This window comes from Crinia signifera, chromosome 5 (assembly GCF_055691185.1).
Source record: "Crinia signifera chromosome 5, ASM5569118v1, whole genome shotgun sequence".
NCBI classification, from domain to species: domain Eukaryota; kingdom Metazoa; phylum Chordata; class Amphibia; order Anura; family Myobatrachidae; genus Crinia; species Crinia signifera.
Genome location: NC_139221.1, coordinates 261,161,566 through 261,185,723, shown reverse-complemented (window position 1 = coordinate 261,185,723; position 24,158 = coordinate 261,161,566). Strand labels below are relative to the sequence as shown.

Below are 24,158 nucleotides of genomic sequence, written 5' to 3'. Positions count from 1 at the left end.
AAGGGGAGTAAGCTATTGGAAGTACAGCACACCATAAGCTAGGAAGGGGAGTAAGCTATTGGAGGTACAGCACACCATAAGGTAGGAAGGGGAGTAAGCTATTGGAGGTACAGCACACCATAAGCTAGGAAGGGGAGTAAGCTATTGGAGGTACAGCTCACTACTGTGTAGCTGTACACTACTGTACACTACTGTGTAGCTGTATTTGGTAGAGAAATAAATGAATGACAGGCTCAGGTAGTTCTTTTGTATTCTCTCTCGCTGTCCCTCTTTGCTCTGCTCACACCATGAGGCAGGTCTAGTTTTTCCATAGCTTGTATAGCCAATAGCTGTGCCTGTGCCACTCAGCATATATGATCACCTCACCTCCGCATACCAGGTACTTGAGTTAACCCCATCACTGCTAACTCTATTCCACATGAGGCAGCAGAGATGACATCTTAGACAGTTTTCACAGTCAGGACAGCTTAATCTGCATGCACCGTTGGTATAATCATCCTGCGATAATAACATTACTTAGCATGTACAGTGCCAAGAACTCTGCCATCTTATTTACTCATCTTACCAGTGATATGTCCAGAAAGGTGGCGCATAGTTATAGTAAAGACTCTTATATCTGCACAGCCCCGCAGAGACAAGATGAGAACAAGCTTTAATAGGCTGCACTACTCATGGGCCCCCCAAGATTATTTCATTTTAAACAGGCGTGTATTTAAAGCAGACATATTCCGCAACAGTTTACAGATAATGTTTACTCACTTACATCAGTTCCTGCCCAAATGAAGCTTACAATCTATCAGTAATGTAGCATAGGGTATAGAGAGGTCAGCGGTGTAGTGTAGGGTATAGAGAGGTCAGCGGTGTAGTGTAGGGTATAGAGGGGTTGTGGTGTAGTGTAGGGTATAGAGGGGTTGTGGTGTAGTGTAGGGTATAGAGAGGTCAGTGGTGTAGTATAGGGTATAGAGAAGTCAGCGGTGTAGTGTAGGGTATAGAGAGGTCAGCGGTGTAGTGAAGGGTATAGAGGGGTTGTGGTGTAGTGTAGGGTATAGAGAGGTCAGTGGTGTAGTATAGGGTATAGAGAAGTCAGCGGTGTAGTGTAGGGTATAGAGAGATCAGTGGTGTAGTGTAGGGTATAGAGGGGTCAGTGGTGTAGTGTAGGCTATAGAGGGGTCAGTAGTGTAGCGTAGGGTGTAGAGGGATCAGTGATGTATTGTAGGGTATAGAGGGGTCAGTGATGTAGTGTAGGGTATAGAGAGGTCAGTAGTGTAGCATAGGGTATAGAGGGATCAGTGATGTATTGTAGGGTATAGAGAGGTCAGTGGTGTAGTGTAGGGTATAGAGAGGTCAGTGGTGTAGTGTAGGGTATAGAGAGGTCAGTGGTGTAGTGTAGGGTATAGAGAGGTCGGTGGTGTAGTGTAGGGTATAGAGGGGTCAGTAGTGTAGCGTAGGGTATAGAGGGATCAGTGATGTATTGTAGTGTATAGAGGAGTCAGTGATGTAGTGTAGGGTATAGAGAGGTCAGTGGTGTAGTATAGGGTATAGAGAGGTCAGTGGTGTATTGTAGGGTATATAGGGGTCAGTGGTGTAGTGTAGGGTATAGAGGGGTCAGTGATGTATTGTAGGGTATATAGGGGTCAGTGGTGTAGTGTAGGGTATAGAGGGGTCAGTGATGTAGTGTATGGTATAGAGGGGTTGTGGTGTAGTGTAGGGTATAGAGGGGTCAGTGGTGTAGGGTATAGAGGGGTCGGTGGTGTAGTGTAGGGTATAGAGAGGTCAGTGGTGTAGTGTAGGGTATAGAGAGGTCAGTGGTGTAGTGTAGGGTATAGAGGGGTCAGTAGTGTAGCGTAGGGTATAGAGGGATCAGTGATGTATTGTAGGGTATAGAGGGGTCAGTGATGTAGTGTAGGGTATAGAGAGGTCAGTTATGTAGTGTAGGGTATAGAGGGGTCAGTAGTGTAGCGTAGGGTATTGAGGGATCAGTGATGTATTGTAGGGTATAGAGGGGTCAGTGATGTAGTGTAGAGTATAGAGTGGTCAGAAGTGTAGCGTAGGGTATAGAGGGATCAGTGATGTATTGTAGGGTATAGAGGGGTCAGTGATGTAGTGTAGGGTATAGAGAGGTCAGTAGTATAGTGTAGGGTATAGAGAGGTCAGTGGTGTAGTGTAGGGTATAGAGGGGGTCAGTCAGAGGCGTAACTACTTCCTTCTGGGCCCCATAGCAAAATTTTTAAAGGCCCCCCCGCCACAGGAGAAGAGGGTGACAGGTGTGTGGGGGGGAGGGAGAGAGAGAGATTATATGGAAGGGTGTAAAGGGGAGGTTGTAGCAGAAGAGAGGGAGAAAAAAAAGGAGAGACATGGTGGGGAGGGAGTAAATGAGAGGAGGTGGAGAGAGACAGAGCGAGAGAGAGACAGACAGAGCGAGAGAGACATACAGAGAGACATACAGAGAGAGACATACATGGGGAGACAGACAGACAGAGAGAGAGAGATATACAGAGAAAGAGAGACAGAGAGAGACACATACAGAGAGACATACAGAGACAGAGAGACATACAGAGATAGAGACAGACAGAGAGAGACAGACAAAGAGAGAGACAGAGAGAGAGACAGAGGGGCAGATGTATTAAGCCTGGAGAAGAGATAAACTGGAGATAAAGTGGAGATAACTTGGAAGAGATAACGCACCAGCCAATCAGCTGTGTTTGAAATATGACAGTTGGGATCTGATTGGCTGGTGCGTTATCTCCTTCCACTTTATCTCCAGTTTATCTCTTCACCAGGCTTAATACATCTGCCCCAGAGAGACATACAGAGACAGAGAGACATACAGAGACAGAGAGACATACAGAGACAGAGAGACAGACAGAGACAGAGAGACAGACAGAGAGAGACAGACAGAGAGAGACAGACAGACAGAGAGACAGACACACACAGACAGAGACAGAGAGACAGACACAGACAGAGACAGAGAGACAGACAGAGACAGAGAGACAGACACAGACAGAGAGACATAGAGAGAGAGAGAGAGAGAGAGAGAGGGGACATACAGAGAGAGACAGAGAGAGAGAGACAGACAGAGAGAGACAGAGAGAGAGAGACAAACAGAGAGAGACAGACAGAGAGAGAGAGAGCAGGGGACACCTGCATCACTTTTTTTTTCTTCTATTCACATCCTCTCCCCTCCGACCCACAGTTCAGGCTGCCCTGTACCTCCCTCCCTCCCCCTCTTACCAGTACAATTGATGCTGTCAGTGCAGAGTCTTCCTGCACTGACAGCTCCGTGTCTCCTGTTTCCCAGGGCCTGGGTGTCCCACACAGAGCAGGCAAGCATCACAGCGTGTTTCACGCCGGGGCTGGTCACTAGATAGTGACGTCAGTCCCCGGCAGCATCAAAGCAGGGAGAGGGGGGAAGGCTGATACAGCCGGACCACCACCTTCCCTTCATTATGTAGCAGCGCATCGTCGCTAGCGGGGGGGGGGGAGGGGGCAGAGACGGCACCACCGACACTGCCAAGCGAGCATAAGGAAAAAGGGTGCAGGGGATGCCTGCTGTGCTATGGGGCCCCCCAAGGGCCCGGGCCCCATAGCAGCTGCATCCTCTGCACCCTCCATAGTTACGCCACTGGGGTCAGTGATGTATTGTAGGGTATAGAGGGGTCAGTGATGTATTGTAGGGTATAGAGGGGTCAGTTATGTAGTGTAGGGTATAGAGGGGTTGGTGGTGCATACCTCCCAACTGTCACGATTCCGTCGGGACAGTCCCGATTTTCGGGTCCTGTCCCGCTGTCCCACCCGCGGCAGGCATTGTCCCGCTGCGGGGGGGTGACAGTTGGGAGACCCCCCAATCTAGTAGAATAGACGCTGTGCGCATGCGCACAGCGTCTATTCTCGTATGAAAATGAGGTCGCGGCTAATTAGCATAAGCCGCGCCCTCATTTGCATACGCCCGCCCCCTTTTCGGGCAGGGCTTCGCCGCGCGAGTGTCCCTATTTCCTCCGGACGGAAGTTGGGAGGTATGGTGGTGTAGTGTAGGGTATAGAGGGGTCAGTGATGTAGTGTAGGGTATAGAGGGGTCGGCGGTGTAGTGTAGGGTATAGAGGGGTCAGTTATGTAGTGTAGGGTATAGAGGGGTCAGTAGTGTAGCGTAGGGTATAGAGGGATCAGCAATTTAGTGCAAACTCCTCCTTTGATGGACAAAACCATATGCACTGCAGGTGGGACTGTAACATGTGCAGAGAAAGTTACATTTGGGTTAGTTATTTTGTATCTGTGCATGGTAAATACTGGCTGCTTTATTTTTACACTGCAATATAGTTATCTGTTTGAACACACACTACTCAAATGTAACTCTCTCTGCACATGTTACATCAGCCCCACCTGCAGTGCACATGGCTTTGTCCATTAAAGAAGGGGTTTCATGAGGTGATCTCCTGCTCCCCCCTACTGCCCCTCCACCCATGGGACATTGGCAGCCAGAGGAGGGACAGGCGGCAGGTTCCAAAAAGTGGGACAATACCACAGTAATCGGGAGAGTTGGGAGGTATGCCTTCAGTGTTTCATTCCTGCATATAGAAGTGCTGAAGATTTCCTTTGCTGTTCCCACCACACATAATGAATCTGATGAACAGACATGTATATGTAGCTCTGTGAACTTATAAAGTGTAGGGAATGGAAACATCAATAAACAGGATACGTTAAAGCAAACATAACCTGTTGGAGGACAAACAGTCTATTGCAATGCACAATACACCTGTTACACTATGCCACATTCTCAGCGTGCTAGTAAAAATAATTGTCCATTTGTAATCTCTTATACCAGAACAAACCTATAGTTTATACCAGTGGTTCCCAACCCTGGTCCTCAAGTACCCCCAACAGTGCAGGTTTCCAGGTCTCCACACAGAATCACAAGTGAAATAATTAGCTCCACCTCTGGATCTTTTAAAATGTGTCTGAATAATGAGTGCACCTGCTGGGTGATCTGGAAAATGTGCACTGTTGGGGGTACTTGAGGACCAGGGTTGGGAACCACTGGTTTATACCAACAAATATCCCTTATTACCAAAGTATTTTACACTAAGAGGCTGATTACAGGCACATACACATTAGGTGATTTTGAGCTCGAAGTAACTAACTTTTCCCATTTTGACCTACTTTTAGATCAAAATCTCCTAGTGTGTATTGACGGGCGATGATCAGTGAGCACTAATGCGCGCTGCCGCATCATCGCCTGCCACCTATGTCTGTACACTTGTCCAATTTGGCAACATTTTTAACCTGAATCCGATGAATCGGGCTGAGAAATCAGATAAAAATTGACCAATTGACCAATGTTTTGACATCTGATCTGATACAATGCTCGGTCCCTTGGGGCCGACCTCTGACATGGCCAGCCTCCCGGCATCAGGGAATGGGATATATCACATGCAAAAGAAAGCTCCATGGCGGTTCAAGGGTATTCTCTATCTGAGAAGTCGTATAAATGTACGTGCCTTAACACTCCACGCCACTGTTCTGGGTCTAGCGCAACTACTGGTGCTAGAGTCAGATCCTAGTAAACCATGGAACTACATCAAACCCTCCAGTTTCCAGAACAGATCCGGGGTGACATTTAATAGGATGAGAGTTTTAGTAACTTTTCAAAATCACCCATTATCGCACTTTTTAAAATTGCATTGTTTGCAGCGAATTCGCATATATATTGAGCTGCGTATTCCGGGCAAAAAAGTGCGATAATGTGCAATTTTTAGCCATGAAAATGTGCGATTTTGAGGAAATGTGCGAATTTGAGCCGGACCTGGTTCCAAAAATACGGGGGATAAAAAGCGTAGGGGTCCCCCGTATTTCTGAAACCAGCCCCGGACTCTTGGACCGGTCCTGGTTTCAAAAGTCTGGGGTCTCCCGTATTTTGAAACCAGCACCGGGCTCCAACAGCCCGCAGTGTCATGCCACAGCCGGGGGACACTTTTTACATAAGGTCCCCCGGCCAAACCATGCGCACCGTGGCTAGGGGTACCTGGAGGAGTGGGGACCACCCCCCCTTCCCCCCCAATAAAGGGGTTTCCCCCCCTAGGTCATTCATAACATTGCTTTATACAGGTGAACTACAAGTGTCAGCAGGCCTCCCCCGCGTGCTGGGACTTGGCAAACCACAAGTCCCAGCATACGGGGCATTAATGGGCCCACTGGGACATGTTGTCCACCTGTGAAAAGAATGTTAAAATAAAAGACACACACAGAAAAGTATAACTTTATTACACACACAAACACACACATATTTACACCAATATAATTACCAATCCAGGGTATAGAAGCTGTTAGCAGTGCCGGAGAAAGCCGGCTCACCCTGCTGAGGCTCGATATATATATATATATATTGTACTTGTTTAGTTTCACGGTGGCAGCATGGCCGTGCGTCTGAGTCCCTTTGCGGGGCTCGCTTCGCTCGCCCAAGCTACGGGCTCGGCACTAAAATCAGCACTAAAATCAACTCCATGCCAACGTGGATAGTGGGGGTATGAACTATCCACGTTGGCATGGAGTTAATTTTGTTTATTTTAGAAAGTTTGACGAGCGCCAGACCCGGAAGTAGCGTGCGACAATGCTGCCGCCGTGAAATTAAACAAGTAAGATGTGTACCAGGCAAACATATTACTGAACAACCACAGGGACTCTACTGGCTAATTATGATTGGGCTAATGCCATCCTCAGATGCAAGGGCCAAGCTCAGGAAACCTATGGGGGCTGCAGTCTGGAATTAAGGGATCACAGCAAATATCAGAGATACTGCATTCACTCAATCATACATTAAGGTGATACTTAATAATGATGTGCCCCCCCCCCCCCTCCCTTAAAACAAATGTTTTAAGCTGCAATTATTTAATGATAAATGGGCCCTTCTAAGTATTTTCATGCATAGATTTGTTCTCTAGGTACACAATAGAATGTTACAGGCTGGCAAATGGAAACCTCTCTGCAGAGTTCCATGGTCCTGTTACAAAATCTGAATATCGGAAGTCACACTGAATTGTCAGATTAGTTTCTTGTAACTTATAACCCATATGAATTTTAAATTCAGACAGATATAGTGAAAAAATAACAACATCTAAAGTACTACATACAGTACCTCTCAGATTTTTAAGTGACATTTTTTGCTTTCACCCCCAGGAGTTTTGGTTCAGATTCAGCTTTTGTTTCAGTTTTAAATTGAAAAACAGCTCAAATCTCCTCAGAGGATATAGACTAGGTTTTAGTACAATTGGGATCCACAAAATTCAGGTGGACTCAGATATGTGGAGAACCAAACCGCACGTCTGTAACTAAAGTATGGGGAGGAACAGGATCCTGCTCATAATCTATAGAGAGCGGGAAATTAAAGGTCATGGGGGTCATTCAGATGTTCAGAGTTGCTTTCAGTGCTGCTTCCTTGAAAACAGAAGTGACTTCACTGCATGATAACGTGGCAGGAGGTACAGGGGGGAATTTACTAATATGAAAAACCGAGTTTTTCGTATTAGTATTTTCCCTACAACTGCATACGACTGTTTCAGTCGTATGCAAAGTCGTGTTCCGGAGGGTCATTTACAAAGCAGTCAGATACGACTGCTTTGTAACCCACTAATGTCGTAGGAATTCGTATTAGCGGCCGTATATACGGCCGCTAATACGAATTATTTGTAGCAGTCTGCACGGATCAGTCAGATCCGTGCAGGCTGCAAGGTGTAAAAAAAAATAAAAAAATAAAAATAAATGGAAAAAAAAACGGCGTGGGGTCCCCCCCACAGCCGAAACCAGCACCAGGCTGACGGAGCCTGGAGCCGGTAATTAAAAATCAGGGAACCCGACAAATAGGGGTTCCCCAATTTTTAACAACCAGCCCCAGGCTCCTGCTCTGGGGCTGGTTCCCAAAATACAGGGAACAAAATGAGTAGGGGTCCCCCGTATTTTAAGAACCAGCCCCAGGCAAAACCAGCCAGCAGGGTAAGTCCCCCCGGCCAAAGCATTCATCCCTGTGACCGGTCAGTCTGGCCAGGGGCCCTGGGGGAGTGGGGACCCCCCCAATGAAGGGGTCCCCCCCCTCCAGGACTTACCTGACCTATTGGCCGCCTAGCGGCCAATCAGGACCCGACTTTCTCGGCTCCTGATTGGCCGCTAGGCGGCCAATAGAATTCAGTCTGAGGAGAGGCGCCGAATATGAAACATCTCAGCATCTCTCCTCAGCGCGATGCAGAGACAGCGGAGACAGCGGGGACCGGCGACAGCTTCAACATTACCTGGATTACGTCGGATCAAGAGAAGACTTCTTCAGCGCAGGACCAGGTGAGTAGGATTTCCTTCCACAGCTCCAACATGGATTTCTTCGGACCCGGACACCGCCATGGACCTGGAGGACGACACGGACCATCGACATGGACCTGGAGGACAACGCAGACAGCCGACATGGACCCGGAGGACGACACAGGACATCAGGACCAGGGCTACCTACGGGATCAAGAAAGGTAAGTATCAGTATGTGTGTAATGTGTGTATTAAACTTTTATTTTCATTGTGTCAGTGTGTTTATTGTACTATTTTTTTAACTGTGGAACGACAAGTGCCAGCGGGCCCTTTAATGCCCAGCAGGCTGGGACTTGTGTTTCTTCAAGTCCCAGCTTGCTGGCACTTGTAGTGCCACAGTAAAAAACAATAGTTTCAAATTTTTTTTTACACCATAATCAGCCCGATGCCCACCGCCCAGGGGCATCGGGGACAGTACCAGGCTTCAGCCTGGTCAGGTAAGTCTTGGAGGGGGGGACCCCTTCATTGGGGGGTCCCCACTCCCCCAGGGCCCCTGGCCAGGCTGACCGGTCACAGGGATGAATGCTTTGGCCGGGGGGACTTGTATAAAAAGTCTCCCCCCGGCTGTGGCATTACCCTGCTGGCTGGTTTTGCCTGGGGCTGGTTCTTAAAATACGGGGGACCCCTACTCATTTTGTCCCCCGTATTTTGGGAACCAGCCCCAGAGCAGGAGCCTGGGGCTGGTTGTTAAAAATCGGGGAACCCCTATTTGTCGGGTTCCCTGATTTTTAATTACCGGCTCCAGGCTCCGTCAGCCTGGTGCTGGTTACGGCTGTGGGGGGGACCCCACGCCGTTTTTTTTTTTTTTATATTTAATTTTTTGTCTATTTTTTTACACTGAAGCCTGCACGGATCTGACTGATCCGTGCAGGCTTTAAGCAAATACGACAGGAAAATGGTGTTCTATTTTCCTGTCGTATTTGCGTGGGTGTTTCACACCACTTAGCAGCCGTATTATCCATACGGCTGCTTAGTAAATCAGAAACCACCATTCTTTTGAATGGTGATTTCTGTCGTATCCTATCGATGGTGTAGACATTCGTATTTGTAAATACAAATACGAATGTTCCATCTTTAGGACTACGAATTGTTGTATTTTTGGGATTGTAAATCCCGAAAATACAAATTCGTAAAAAAAAGGTGTATTTCTGCCTACGAATACACCTTTTTTCTACGAATCCATTTTGGTAAATGTCCCCCACAGTATCTATTACATGCAGACACCTATTGCTGCAGTCATTGGTGCCATATATGTTTTTGCTGGTGGGTGCTCAAGCCAAAAATATAGGGGAGTGGCTTCATGGGAAAGGGGCGTGGTCACAAAATAATACTGATTTATATTACGCAGCACAGTTGTATCCAATATTCAAATTATGGCAACAGTGCCAAATACATAAATGCCCACACAATGCAGGAACAAAAATCCCCCCCACAGTGCCAAATACATAAATGCCCCCACAGTGCAGGTACATAAAAGCCCACACAGTACCTGTGCCAGCGACGAGGGAGGGGGAGTGCAGTGGGACACGGGCGGGTGGGCCTCTGCTGAGTGCTCATCAATTATCGTGGGTGCTCGGCCCTCAAGCACCCACAGAATCGGCACCTATGGCTGCAGTGATCCAAACTACCTCCTAGGACAATCATCTGATCAAAGCACCTACCTCTGGTCCTATGACAGAGATCCCTGGCCTCTTGCCACTCCCTAAATGGTGACAATGCACTTGCGTTTTTCCAAACAGAGCCTGTAGCTGCCAGTCCCCGCCCCCAAAATTACATCAGACTGTCAATCAATGAGTCTGATGCTGGCCTGTGTCCTATGTCCCAAGACCCGTTCATGCCGAAAATCAGTCCTTTGCAATAATGGGCGCAGATGACAGTTATTGGTCACTCCATCCAGCTCCAGAATGTATGAGTTTGCTTATCACCATAGGCGAATCTAGAATTATGGTAATGGGTGGTCCCAAATCTAGACATAACAGTAGGGGGACCTTAGCGCGGCGCAGCTGCGTCGCAAAAAGGGGCGTGGCCTCATGGGAAGGAGGCATGGCATCACAAAAAGGGGTGTGGTGTTACACTTTAGACCATACACAGTAATGCCCATAACACATTTTAGCAAACTCTGTAATACCCATTACACATAAAGCCACACGCCGTAATGCCACTTACACATAAGGCCACACACCATAATGCCCATTACACATTGTGCCACACATCATGATGCCCATTACATACTATATAACAAACCGTTATGCCCATTACATATTTGCCACATAAGTGCTGCTTACCTACGTGCTCATTGCTAGGGGTTTCTTGCTTGATGGCACCATAGTACCCATTACACATGATGCCGCACACCATAGTATCCATTACACATGATGCCGCACACCATAGTACCCATTACACATGATGCCGCACACCATAGTACCCATTACACATGATGCCGCGCACCATAGTACCCATTACACATGATGCTGCACACATAATGTCCCTTACACATGATGCAGCACACATAATGCCGCTTACACATGATGCTGCACACCGTAATGCCCCTTACACATAAGGCCACACACCATAATGCCCATTACACATTGTGCCACACATCATGATGCCCATTACATACTATATAACAAACCGTTATGCCCATTACATATTTGCCACATAAGTGCTGCTTACCTACGTGCTCATTGCTAGGGGTTTCTTGCTTGATGGCACCATAGTACCCATTACACATGATGCCGCACACCATAGTATCCATTACACATGATGCCGCACACCATAGTACCCATTACACATGATGCCGCACACCATAGTACCCATTACACATGATGCCGCGCACCATAGTACCCATTACACATGATGCTGCACACATAATGTCCCTTACACATGATGCAGCACACATAATGCCGCTTACACATGATGCTGCACACCGTAATGCCCCTTACACATTAAGCCACACATTATGCATAATGCCCCCACATACCGCTACTTGTAGCGTCCCTTAAGCAATGCCCCCAAAAGTGCCACTTACTGTACATTTTTATATGAGCCTTCTCTGCTGCTGCAGGGAGAGATGGAGAGCAGTGCAGCTGCTTCTATGGGGAGAGGAGCAGAGCGCAGCGCAGAGCACGCTGACACTCCCCTCCTGGTGTCCCCTCTAGCCGAGTGGACATTTGAAATATTGTGCGCGCTGTTGTTGTGCGTGATGTCGGGGTAGCACGCCGGGCGCCGGCACCACATGATTAAAGGGGGGGGGGGGAGGCTGAGGTGAAAACGGGAAGAAGAATTGGAGTGGAAGCTGCAGGGGTGACAGTCATTGACAGCTGGGCAGAGAGCAGGGGGCTGCCCGGCTGTATTCAGAGCACTGCAGGTCACGGCTGTTTGAAATAATACCCCTTTCACAACAGAAAATGCAGGGATTTACCCGGGAATATGGTCCCAGGATCATGCAGGGACATTCCCAGGCTGACACCTTATACACCAGCCTAGTCTCTGCATTTTCTGGTGTGAGGGGTAGAGACAACCACTTCCCTCTTCCTACCCCCCTTTAACCAACCAGCTATATCTTCAGAACCAACTGACCCATTTACATGAGACCAGTATCATATTGAAGAACTTTTGAGTTGGCTTCAAATGATTTTGGTCCCATGAAACTGGGCTGTTTGGTTCCAGAGAAATCTGCCCTCAAAGAACATAAACAGTCATGAAATTACATTTAAGAAATGAAAAAAACAAACGGTTTAACCTCAATATCCCTGGAACCAATTAACCCATATGGATCCAGCCTGGTATCAGATTGAAGGCCCAGCAGTTTGGGTTCGACTGAGATCAACCTCGAGCTTCAGTGATGCCGAAGGGGGAACTGGCAGCCGTTGAACTGGGTGGGGGTCGGAATTAGCGGGTCCCATGTTATCCTATAGGGAAAATGTTCCAACTTTGCCTGGTCGTATCTCCGGTTCCCAGGGGGCTAGAGACACGGGGCTGGGCTCGTTGGAAAGCTCCATCCCTCATCTACAAAATGGGCTAATGGGTGGTCCTGTGCACCCCCGGACCACCCCCTAGATTCGCCTATGCTTATCACTGATCTATGCAACTGTGCTAAGAGACTGTATGTATGCTGGAAACATTGGGAGAAAGCACAATCACACTATAATTTTGCTAATCATATCATTGTTTGCTGTTTTGGCAGCTTTCACTTCCTTTAATTTAATTCTGGAATGTCAGTGACTGTCATTGCTCACAGGAGGAAGCAGGTTTGTATTGAAGAAATGAAAAATTTAGTTTGGTATCTTAAAAATGTAAAACAAAAATAAATCTAAAAAATGATTGTACATTGCATTGTAGCCTTTGTATATAGGTTTCTATTATGAGCAGGAATAAAGTAATGATAGAGAACTGCCATATGCCAACTTAATAGAAGATAACACTGCCCTCAAATAGTCGCAGCCTCTCAATTAGGCAGTGGCTCATGAGTTGACGCACAACCGGCTCTGCACATGTAAAGAATGGGTCGAGATCGACAATAAAATCAGGTTTGCGCACATCTCTGATTTAGGCTCCCTGTCAGCTATTAATTAGCAGACATCTGAAAGTATTCAATTTAACAAATGCATTAAAAATGGATGACCGATAAAAGGGAAAAAATCTGTATACTATATAGTGTAGTACGCCAACCATTGGCTGGAAACTGATATACTGCAACTGTTTGGGGGCAGAGCGGGCATGACGATGGAGACCGTCCTAAAAAATGGGGGGGTTGGCATGCCTTAATAGACGATCCGATGCTGTGTTCTAAGAGGCAGCAGTAGATCACAGAAGCATGCAGTAGGCAAATATTTACACAAGACTCTACCCATATTCCCAACTTTTATATTTATGGAATCAGGACTCCTGCACTTGCTGTGTGCTCTTAAAAATGGGGCAAAAGGAGGCATGGCTTTACAGTCATGATTGTGAGCCATGCCCTCATTTGCTCTGTGAGCTGCTGCCACACCCACATTTTCATCACTGTTGAGGGCATGGCCAGCGCCCTGTGAGCTGCTTGCCACACCCCTGTCCCCCTGCCTTCCCTGCTTAGACACTGTGCGCACAACATCTATTCCCTGCTGCCCTGCTAGGTAGCACCTACAGTGGGGGATCCCAACTGCCCCCCCCCCACTGCGGGACACTGCCGGCCCATGGTGGGATGCGCACAGTCCCAAAAAATGGGACTGTCCCGTGAAAATCGTGACAGATGGGAGGTATGCTCTACCTGCAGCATTAGCTTTTTGACACACAACAGCTGCTTTAAATGAACACCTACCTCCCTTGGGTTCTCCTCCTCTTCAGCTTGACTAGCATCACAAAAACATACATATGCTCACCGGTTACCCAGTTAACAAAACAAGACTCACCTATGAGACAACGCTGTCAACCATGACATCATCAAGCAGCGCCTTACGGACTGAGAGCTGTGAACAAACTGGTAGTAAAGTGACTATTATGTCTATTTAGTATGAGTATAAGAATATACAGTACACACATAACATTCTAGCAAGTCAATAGACATAAACAAAAATAAATATGAAAGTGAAACTAGAGTTTACACATCGTGCAGCATTAGCTGCGCCAACCCTAGCCAACCATTGCAGCTGCTGCTACTGCTTAGCGTACTAGGTTGAATCAGGCCATATGTACATAACTTTACAATGAATATGACATAAAACGGACTAAACATTGGGCCTAATTCAGACCTGCTCGCAAGGCTGAGTATATTTGCTGCCTGGCAAGCAGATAAATGCTGCCCCACAGAATGCACCCCCCCTCCCCCCACTGAGTATATTTGCTGCCAAGCGAGCAGATGTGTCCATTTACACATCCACTCGCATGCGGCCCCATGAGGAAAACCATTCCATGGTCGCTCACCATCAAATGATTTTTTAGCCTTCGCTCTGACAAGTAAGTCTATACTTACTTCTCGGATGGGTGATATCCGGCGAATTGGGTGCGGGCACTGACGTCAGCCGCCCGCCCTGAGGATGCATGGACACGCCTGCGTTCGCAGAGGTTCGCCCAGCGTTTCTATGGGCGCGCCCACCGTTTTAATGGGCACACCCATAAAATGCTGGGCAGACCCCTACATCCGCCCCCTGTAAGCCCTATTCCTGCCCATCACTGAGCGAACACCCTGGTTAGTGTGAAACTCCCCAAATGTGTTCGCTATCAGGGTTGGCACACGCACAAACCCAGCAAATTCAGACGTGAGCGATCAGGTCTGAATAGCCCCACTGTCCTGTGCAGCTTGAGGAAAGATATAGCACCTGGCACTCAGAGAAACCATATAACTTGTTTCTGACTGTGCAAGTATGCTGCCACAAGCTGCAGATATAGAGGGTGGGTGTGTAATCATGTTTTCTCCCATGAAACAAGGGGGGTTATTCTGGTTCATTCCTTCTGGCAAATTCCTTCTTAGATGGACAAAATCATGTGCACTGCAGGTGGGGCAGATGTAAAATGTGCGGAGAGAATTAGATTTGGGTGAGTAATTTTGTTTCTGTGCAGGGTAAATACTGGCTGCTTTATTTTTACACTGCAATATAGATCTCACTTAAACCCCACCCAAATCTAACTCTCTCTGCACAAGTAACATCTGAAAAAATACAAAAAAAGTTTCTTGCACGCTGGAAAATGGCTAACAGCCAGATCACAGCCCGCAAGGTCCCCGGCGCTATAGGTCACAATTAGTAATAATCAAAAGCACATCATGGTAATTTAAAAGATGTATAATATGTGTCAGCTGCTGCAGATAACACCTGTGGGATTGCCTCTACCCACCAGAATATTTGCAAGAAAAAAAACAGAAGAAATGGTGTAAATTGCGCTGCTGACAAAATGTATTAGTAAGAAGTCACTCCAAATGCAGAGCGGTTGTGCAGAGAAGAAATGAATTAAGGACACACTGCTTGACCAATATAAATTTTATAGTTTTAAAGTTTTTTAAAAGGTATCATAAAAACATGCTATACCAGGACGCTCCTGCCGTTTGGGGAGAGAGTGCTGGCGGCCGGCGCACAAAAGCGCCCTACACAGGATAAATTCCAGCCGCCCCCTCTGACCGGAGCAACCAGCAGACCGTGCTGAGCCACAGACTGTCATTGGAAAAGGGGTGAGATAAGCTTAGAGCCCCGCTCTGCACCATTGCAATTAACGCTTATGCTTATTTTTGCTGCTTGGCCAAAACCTATCCTGGATGCGTGTGACTTACATGCTAATTGACTGCCAGTTCAGCTCTACATTTGTTCATACTGTACATCTAACAATATCTGTTTATGGATCCTTAATCTACTAACAAACTACTAACAGTATAAGAATACTAGCAGCTGCCACTTTAACATCAATTACAAAATCTTTTTGGTGTACACCATCAGTGGAGCTCCCCAATTATACGTCCAGCCCAAACCTTATTATTTTAAGATATATATATATATATATATATATATATATATATATATATATATATATATACGCATTTATACTCTAATACTTTTTTTATGTTCTTTATTTTTGCTTATTTTCATATTTGTGTTTTTTTGTGTATTGCATATCATGTTTTTACAAGTAACATCTACCCCACCTGCAGTGCACATGGTTTTGTCCATCTAAGAAGGAATTTGCCAGAAGGAGTGAACCAGAATAACCCCCAAGGTGAGAACCTTATCTCAGCCAGCCCAACACTAGACATTACACAGACAAGGTTCTCCGCTTACTACTTGACTCTGCCCTCTCCCATCACTTCTTACATGGTGAGTCAAGTGTCACCTGCTCTCTTCCTGCCTTCATTGCAATGCAGAATGAGAGGTACAGCACCAGGCAGGGCCAGATTAAGCCTTGGGGGTGCCCACTTCAGATAGGGGGCCAGTGGAAGTAAGTGGTGGTGGTGGGTTATATTTAATTATGCATATCTCCCAACATGGCGCATTACAGTTCCAGTGCATGAAACCTGCACTTATGCTTGAATTCTGATTACTAGTCCTGCTGCTGCATAAGAGGGACAGCTAAAGATGCCAGTGCATTCTAGCCAGGGCCCCCCTGGCAAAGGGAGGCCTAGGGGTACAGTATGCATTGCATCCACCCTGAATCTGGCTATGGTGCCAGGGGCGGAATTATCCTCTCTCAACTGCCTTAATTGCACTTTTCATGTCAGTCTCTGTTTCCCTAATACATTGTGAGATGCCAACGGCCAAACCACTGGGGGAAATATATGGCAGTATAAGTAATCCTTCACACAGAATAATTGGGTGATATGTTCTAAGACTCCCATGGTATTAACTTGCTTAATCAGGAATCAGACCACAAGCTGTATTTCTTTGATACAATCATAGCATACAGTAGCTATACCAACCAACTGGTCATACAGGTTGTAGACTCATATACCATTCTTTGAATACAGGGACTTCAGAACTTAGAAGAGGGTTACATACCAAAACCATGTTACTATAGATAGGTATATGGGGGTATATTTACTAAAGTGCCCATAGCAACCAATTACATTCTACTTATCATTGAACTAATATTTTCTATAAGACAGAAGCTAGAAACAAATTGGTCTCTATGTCTGAAAACCCACACTTTAGTAAATAAGGGCTTAATTCAGCATGGATCAAAAGAAATTCTATCATGGAGAAAACCATGCTGCATTGCAGGAGGGGAAAATGTAACATGTGCAGAGATGTTTAGATCTGGGTGAAGTGTATTTAAACTGAAATTTCGGGTAAAAACCAAAATGGAAAACTAGGTCATTGGTACGACCTCATCTACAATACTGTTCCCAGTTCTGGAGGCCATATGTCCAGAAGGATATAAATACATTAGCGAGTGTACAAAGATGGGAATCTAAAATGGTATATGGTTTGCATCACAAAACATACCTGGAAAGACTAAAGTATCTCAACATGTATAGTTTGGTACAGAGAAGGGAAAGTGGGGACATGATAGAAACTATCACTATATCAAGGGTTTTAACAAGGTATGGGAGGGAAACATTCTTCAAATGAAGAGAAGTATTAGAATACAAGGACATGCACTGAAACTAGAGGGAGGCAGGTTCAGAAAAAATCTGAGGAAAATTTACCGTACTTCACAGAAAGGGTAGGGGATAAGTGGAATAACATCCCATCAAATGCGATGGAGGCAGGGTCAGATTAACAATGGGCCTGATGGAGCTCCAGCTCATTTTGTAGATGAGGACTGGGGCTTTCCAACGATCCTAGTCCCGCGTCGCTTGCCCCCCGGGAACGGAGATACAACCGGGCAAAGCTGTAACATTTTCCCCATAGGATAACATGGGGCCCACTAATTCCGACCCCCTCCCAGTTCCAACGGCTGCCAGTCCCCCCCCCCCCCCCCCCCCATGGCATCACAGAAGCTCGAAGTTGATTTCATTCTAACCCAAATCGCTGGGCCTTCAATCTGATACCTGGTTCATATGGGTTAATTGGTTCCAGACACATTGCAGGTAAACCATTTTTTTTTATTTCTGAAATGTAATTTCATGGCTGTTCATGTTCTTTGAGGGCAGATTTCTCTGGAACCAAATGGCCCAGTTTCATGGGACTAAAATCATTTGAAGCCCACTCAAAATATTCTTCAATATGATATTGATCTCATGTAAATGGGTCTGTTGGTTCCGAAGATAATGTCCCTGCATGATCCTAGGACCATATTCCCAGGTAAATCCCTGCATTTTCTGGTGTGGAAGGGGTATTATTTCAAATAGCCAGGACCTGCAGTGCTCTGAATACAGCCGGGCAGCCCCCCTGCTCTCTGCCCGGCTGTCAATGGCTGTCACTTCTGCCTTGGTGGCAGCTGTCCCCTAGTTGCCGCGAGCATGTATTCCCCCTGGGCAATGAGCATGTAATCCCAGATGGCAACGAGCATGGAACCCATGGCAATGATCATGGAACCCATGGCAATGAGCAAGTAAGCAGCACTTATGTAGCATAAGTTTTAATTGGCATTATGGTGTTTGGCATAATACATAATCGAAATTATGGTGTGTGATTTAACATGTAATGGGCATTATGGTGTAAATTTTGAATGTCCCTGTTTGAGAGGCATATTGTGAATTTTGGCTCAATCCGTTTGATATAGGGCGGTATTCAATGAGAATACCTGCGAGGTGCAGCGAATCCTTTTTAGGATTCGCTGCACATTCGCCACGTTCTGGAGCCGGCGGGCTCCGGTATTCAACGTGTCAGGGGCTCGCTGCCCATGACAGGCGAATATGAGCTCCTGCGGCGATTGCCACAGGGAGCCTGAGGACGGTGCCAGGCAGAGAGATGGTAGTCTCTCTGCCTAGCCCAGAACGTTTGTGGGGGTTAGGTGGGCTCCCCGGGTGCCAGGCAGCACAGGCTGCCCCCCGGGGGTGCCAGCAGGGGAGCGTATATTCACTGCACCCGATCGTAACGATCGGGTGCAGTGAATATATGAATATGTAATGAGCGGCTCGGCTCCGGCGCCCCCTGCTGGCTGCTGTGTAAAAAAAATAAAAATAAAAAAATATTTTTTTTTAAATTAAATATATATTCATGTGCTTACAGCACATGAATAAAAATAGCATGCCCCTACTCAGAATAAAATTCCTGATTTTTTTACACCAAATGTAAAAAACAAAACACTTTATTTTAAAAGTTCACATTCCACTTCACCATAAAAAGATAGCGATTGCTACTCGGTGAATCATGGCGAAAAAAACCTTGAAATGTATTCGCCATGTGGTCATTGAATAGGGTGATTCACCGTTTTAGTCAGAAATTCGCCAAACAGCACAAATTCGCCATAAAAACATGGCGAATCAGGCTCATTGAATACCGCCCATAGTGTGTTTTTTTTTGGCTCAATCCATATGGCAAATTTAAAATACATGGATAGAAATAAGGATATCCTTACAAAGAAATAAGGATGAAATAAGGTTTGAGGTAACAATATGGTGAAAATAGGGGCAAGCTAGATGGGCCAAATATTTAGTTATCATCAAATGTGTTTCTAAATCTAAATTGCAGTATACAAATAAAGCAGCCGGTATTTACACTGCACAGAAACAAAATAACTCACCCTAAACCAAGGGCCATGTTACACACATGATGGATTTGAGCGTACAGCAGAAAGCCGGACAAACTATGTCCAGCGTTTTGCCTGAGAGTTGTGCCATTGCAGATGCATTGGCTCCTTGAGCCAGTGCAGTGAAGATTTGGGGGTGTAGATTACCTATGAAGTCAGTTTGGGGACAGGGAGAGCTGAAACAACACACCAAAATAATCGAGGGCACGTGGTAAACTTAGACCAGTGGTAGCCAACCCTAGTCCTCGAGAGCTACCAACAGTTCACATTTTCCAGACAACCTAGCTGCTGCACAGCTGCACTCATTACTCACTGACACATTTTAAAAGATACACAGATGGAGCTAATTAGCTCACTTGTGATTCTGTCAGGAGACCTGCAAAACATGCACTGTTGGTAGCTCTCGAGGACTAGGGTTGGCTACCCCAGACTTAGACAGTGTCCATGTCGACTTATATCAGCCCTAAAAACATAAAAAACTCATGTCGACCTTTTGTCTGTCGACCTTTTGACCATGTCAACCTTTTTCATGTCAACCTTATACCTGTCGACCTTTTGACCTGTCGACCTTGTGACTACCATTAGTGGTCGACCATATGACTGTCTATCATGAGTAAGTCTATGGTTTATACCATAACCGGTACGGCCATGTCCGTGCAGTGTGAAAGGACACACTAGCTTCAGTAACATTTTACACCAGGAAAAAAAACATAATTTTTTTACTGACCAGTCTAAACAGTGTGGGTGACATGGCCCTAACTCTCTCTGCACATGTTACATATGCAACATGGTTTTGTCCATTAAAGGAAAAATGTGCTTTGTGATCCATGCTGAATAAGACCCTATGAGCTTAATTGAGACCTGATCTCAGGACAAATTTGTTCACAAAATGGGCCAAACCATAGGTGTTATTCTGGTTTATTCTGGTTGATTCGATTGGATGCATATTCGCATCCTTGCGAGTCAACCAGATCCCGCCTTGCAAATGGTGGTACGCACCGCTCGCATGCACACATGAAAAGGAAAAACATAGGCCCTGTGCGAATGCACGCAGCACTGCAAATGGACCTGAATAAGGGCCCATGTGCACTACATTTGCCCATTTTGAGAACAAATTTTCCTGTGAATTAGGCCCTATATCCCATAAGGGATGAAGTAAATTTGCTGTTAAAATACTGATAACCATTGGCAGATAGTCAAAATACTGACACGTTGAAAATGCCGACATTCAGACATTCATTATGCCAACATGGTCAAAATGCCAACATTTAAAATAATGTTGACATGTCAAAAAGTCAACATGAGTTTTTCATGAAACCGACTTGTTGTTACTTCATGATTTAATAGAGTTAGACTATAATAATGTCTATTAACTGAGTGCAATGTGGCTCCGTGCCTGAAGTATGGCAAGCACAGCCACATGGCTATGTCAATGGTGTCCATGTCGACATAGTCATGTCATCATTTCAAATGTCTGCATTTTGACCGTGTCAGCTTTTTAACCATGTCGGCATTTTGAACATGTATTTTCACTGTCTGCCAATGCTTGTCAGTATATTAGCCACCTGTATTTTGATTGATGGGAAATCATACTGAACCCTCCCATAGTGTGGTCCAATATTGACAGTGACCAAATCCTCTTAGCACCATCAAATTGTTCCATATTATTATCCTTTTTTTATATAGAGCCACAAGGGATACGCAGTGCTCTATTACAGAGTACATAAACGAATAAGCAAAACAATGACTTACAGGTGAATACAGTAGAGGACAAGCACAGGGTACATAACCACAGCTGCATCAGCAGAGGACACAGTAATAATTATCAGAGTGGCAGAAATCTTCCAGGATTTGGTGCCACCAAAGGTGGTTTAAGTAAGAGAAGAAAGCATACAAGGGAAGAGGGCCCTGCTCCTGAGGGCTTACATTCTAAGGGGAGCTGCAGGCAAACAGCGGTGTCACAGATGGGATAGACCAGGGATGGGAAACCTTCGGCCCTCTTGCTGTTGTTGAACTACATATTCCAGCATGCCCTGCAACAGGTATGGGTGGGAGGGCGCAAATTTATAGTTTGCAGGAGGGTGCCCAACACCATAGCACCGGCCCTGATGGGTGTCTTGGACATGGGTGCTGGAGGAAGTAATCAGTTGGCAGGAGAGTCAGTGTTCATTAGCAGAGCAGAGAGGATGGGTGAGAGTGTAAAGGCAGATAAGGTCAGAGATGTAAGTGTGAGAGCTCATGAAGTCATATCTATCAGATATCTGCACCACGATTGCTCAAGGGGTCCTTATTTTGAACGATGGTCCATTGATGGTGGAGTAATCGAATTCCCCAGCTCACTTAGAGCATGATGAGGGAATGTACATGCAGGTATGCTAAGTAGTGCATATACAGGGGACCTTATTCTGATTGATTCGCAAGGCTGCGAAGCTGTGCATGTGAAACCTGCACATGCGCACTGCTGCAGTTGCGCATGCGTAATGAGATAAATTCCACCTTGCGTACAAATACACTTTCCAGTAAAAACTGTGCTGTGTGCACGGGTTTTTCATTTCTTGCCATCCCAACCTGCGGTGGCACACATCGGCATAGCAAGCTGTATACACATGGTGCGATATAAAACTATGTTTTCTACCGATATAGAGGACTATATGGTCCATATCTGTAGCTCATATTGCAGCGTGTGTATGCCCCTTAAGGACAGTGAAGAGATTTGGTTGCTGCATTGCCGTTTACCTTGTTAGGTGACTATATTTATCGATGGTAAAACAGGCTTATATGAAATCACTGCAGCGCATGTGTGCTATGTGGGTATGTGGACAGACATAAGTATTGCCTGTCTATTCACAGCTGTCAGTATCCAAATAATGGAAGATTTGCTGTACGTGCTTATAATAACCTCAGTACTGTAGTAATCGCATATGCACAATATACTACCTTCATACCTACCACTATTTGGTTTCCTAAGCAATGACGTGAATATAATGAGGTCAGCAGAGTTGCCCGGGCGCTGTAAGTGGGCGCACACAATCAGGCAGCTGTCAGCCCATTATGGACTGGTCACATATGGGGAACTACAGTACATAGCGACCATTCTGCACATCCGGTTACAGGAGAAGGCATCAGCTGTGAGGGAACATTAACCCTGTAGTGGCGGGACTATGCTGGCTGAGCGGCTGCTCCCTCATGGCCTGTAGGCTTCCGCCCGGCTGCTATGGGGTTAAATGGGCGTGACAACCAGCCTGGGCGTTCATTCTAATGCTAGAGCCGGGCGCCTCCCCTCTCCTGCTCACTGGCTGGCAGCGCAGGCCCGGCACTCTGTGTACATAGGGCAGGGTAATGCTGCCAGCGGGCACAGCGGGACCCGGAGGGGGGAGGGGCCTGGGACGTGACACCCGGCACCGCAGACTTCACAGCTGCCGCTCTCTGGCGCGGAACATCGCAAGCAGCCATGACCTCCGACCCCGGCTGCCGGCAGCCAATAAGAGCGCGGGTCGTTTCCAAACCCAAAATTTCCACGTCGGCAAAAGTCAAGATGGAAGGGGCGAGGGATGCAGCAGCAGCGGCAGAGGAGAGAGAGAGCACTGCGGGGCCGGAGGAAGAAGAGCAGGAGGGCGGCTGCGGCATGCGCGGTGGTGCCGCTGGCGCACGGTCCGGGGAACGTTCTATTTGTGCCAATGACCTGTTGCATCGCTGCCGCTGCAACAGCTGTTCAGGTACCGCCGCAGCCCCGGCTCTCCCCCCCAGGCTGTGCAGCAGTGCGGCTCCTGCTTGGCATGCAGCACGGGCTATAGACGTGGCTCCCCCCTTCTGCTATGCATAGACCCAGCCGGTGCCGCCTGCGGCAGTGTGCCGGGGCGCCTGCATGGCGGGGATAGGGTGGTAGTACGTAGCGTGCGGAGCTCCTGCAGCCTGTACCCCCGACTGGTGCAGGTATGAGCCCACCCTGTGCCATCTACTGGCCCCCTTCCTGGAGTCCTGGCCGCAGGCAGCTCAATGTGCCGGCATTCTATACCGCTGTTCTGTTGTGGCATTGTTCAGGGGGCATCTGCTTCATAATGTACAGCAGCTGTTAGTACTCTACCCTGCCAACGAGGCAGACTGGGGCACTGCTCTGCATCCGGCCGGACACCTGTGGAATCGCCTTGGTTCCAGAGTCTTACTGCTTGGTACCTTAAACCAAAGTTCTGTGACACTTGGACTCTGAGTATGATAGAAGTCAGTGCACTACAGAACTTTGTTTTGGGAGCCTACAAACATCGTCCTCCTGGAGTGAAGAGGTTAAAACGCCGGCGATCCGGAGCTGCTCAGGTGGACACGTCACTGCTCAGCAAGAAGCCACTTGACAAGGGGAGGGGGGGTTGCACTGCACATCAGCTTTGAGCCTACACTTCACTTTAAATTGTCAAAATTCCCTTTTAAATGCTGTGTTTCAGTGGGATCCTGTGTGACATAAAGGGTTTCAGACCAAATGGGGTGTATCATACAGGAAATACATGTGCACAGTGTCTGATCACCATAGGAAATGGGGTAATGTACTGTAGCTGAACATATGGGAGAGAGTCCTGATCAGATGCAGAGGGGGTGGTTGGGCAGCTCTGACTGTGAACTTGCACCTCTTATGCTCTGAAATGTGCTGCTGCTATGCGCTAGACTATGTACTTTCAACTGTACCACTGGGTCACTGGACAAAGTGAATACCTTGTGGCTAATATTTAGCCATTTAA

At 46.8% G+C, this 24,158-nt stretch overlaps 1 long non-coding RNA gene across 1 annotated transcript in view; it reads right to left on the bottom strand.

The window, feature by feature from the left end:
- Window positions 1–22,604, bottom strand: part of LOC146079688 (uncharacterized) — a 48,507-nt gene extending 25,903 nt beyond the window's left edge. Inside the window, exons 1-3 of the long non-coding RNA XR_014474699.1 lie at window positions 22,381–22,604; window positions 13,728–13,795; window positions 8,274–8,481 (exon numbers count right to left, since the gene is read on the bottom strand). This is a non-coding gene — a long non-coding RNA (uncharacterized LOC146079688). The remainder of the gene's footprint in view (window positions 1–8,273; window positions 8,482–13,727; window positions 13,796–22,380) is intronic.
- Window positions 22,605–24,158: the final 1,554 nt, after the last annotated feature.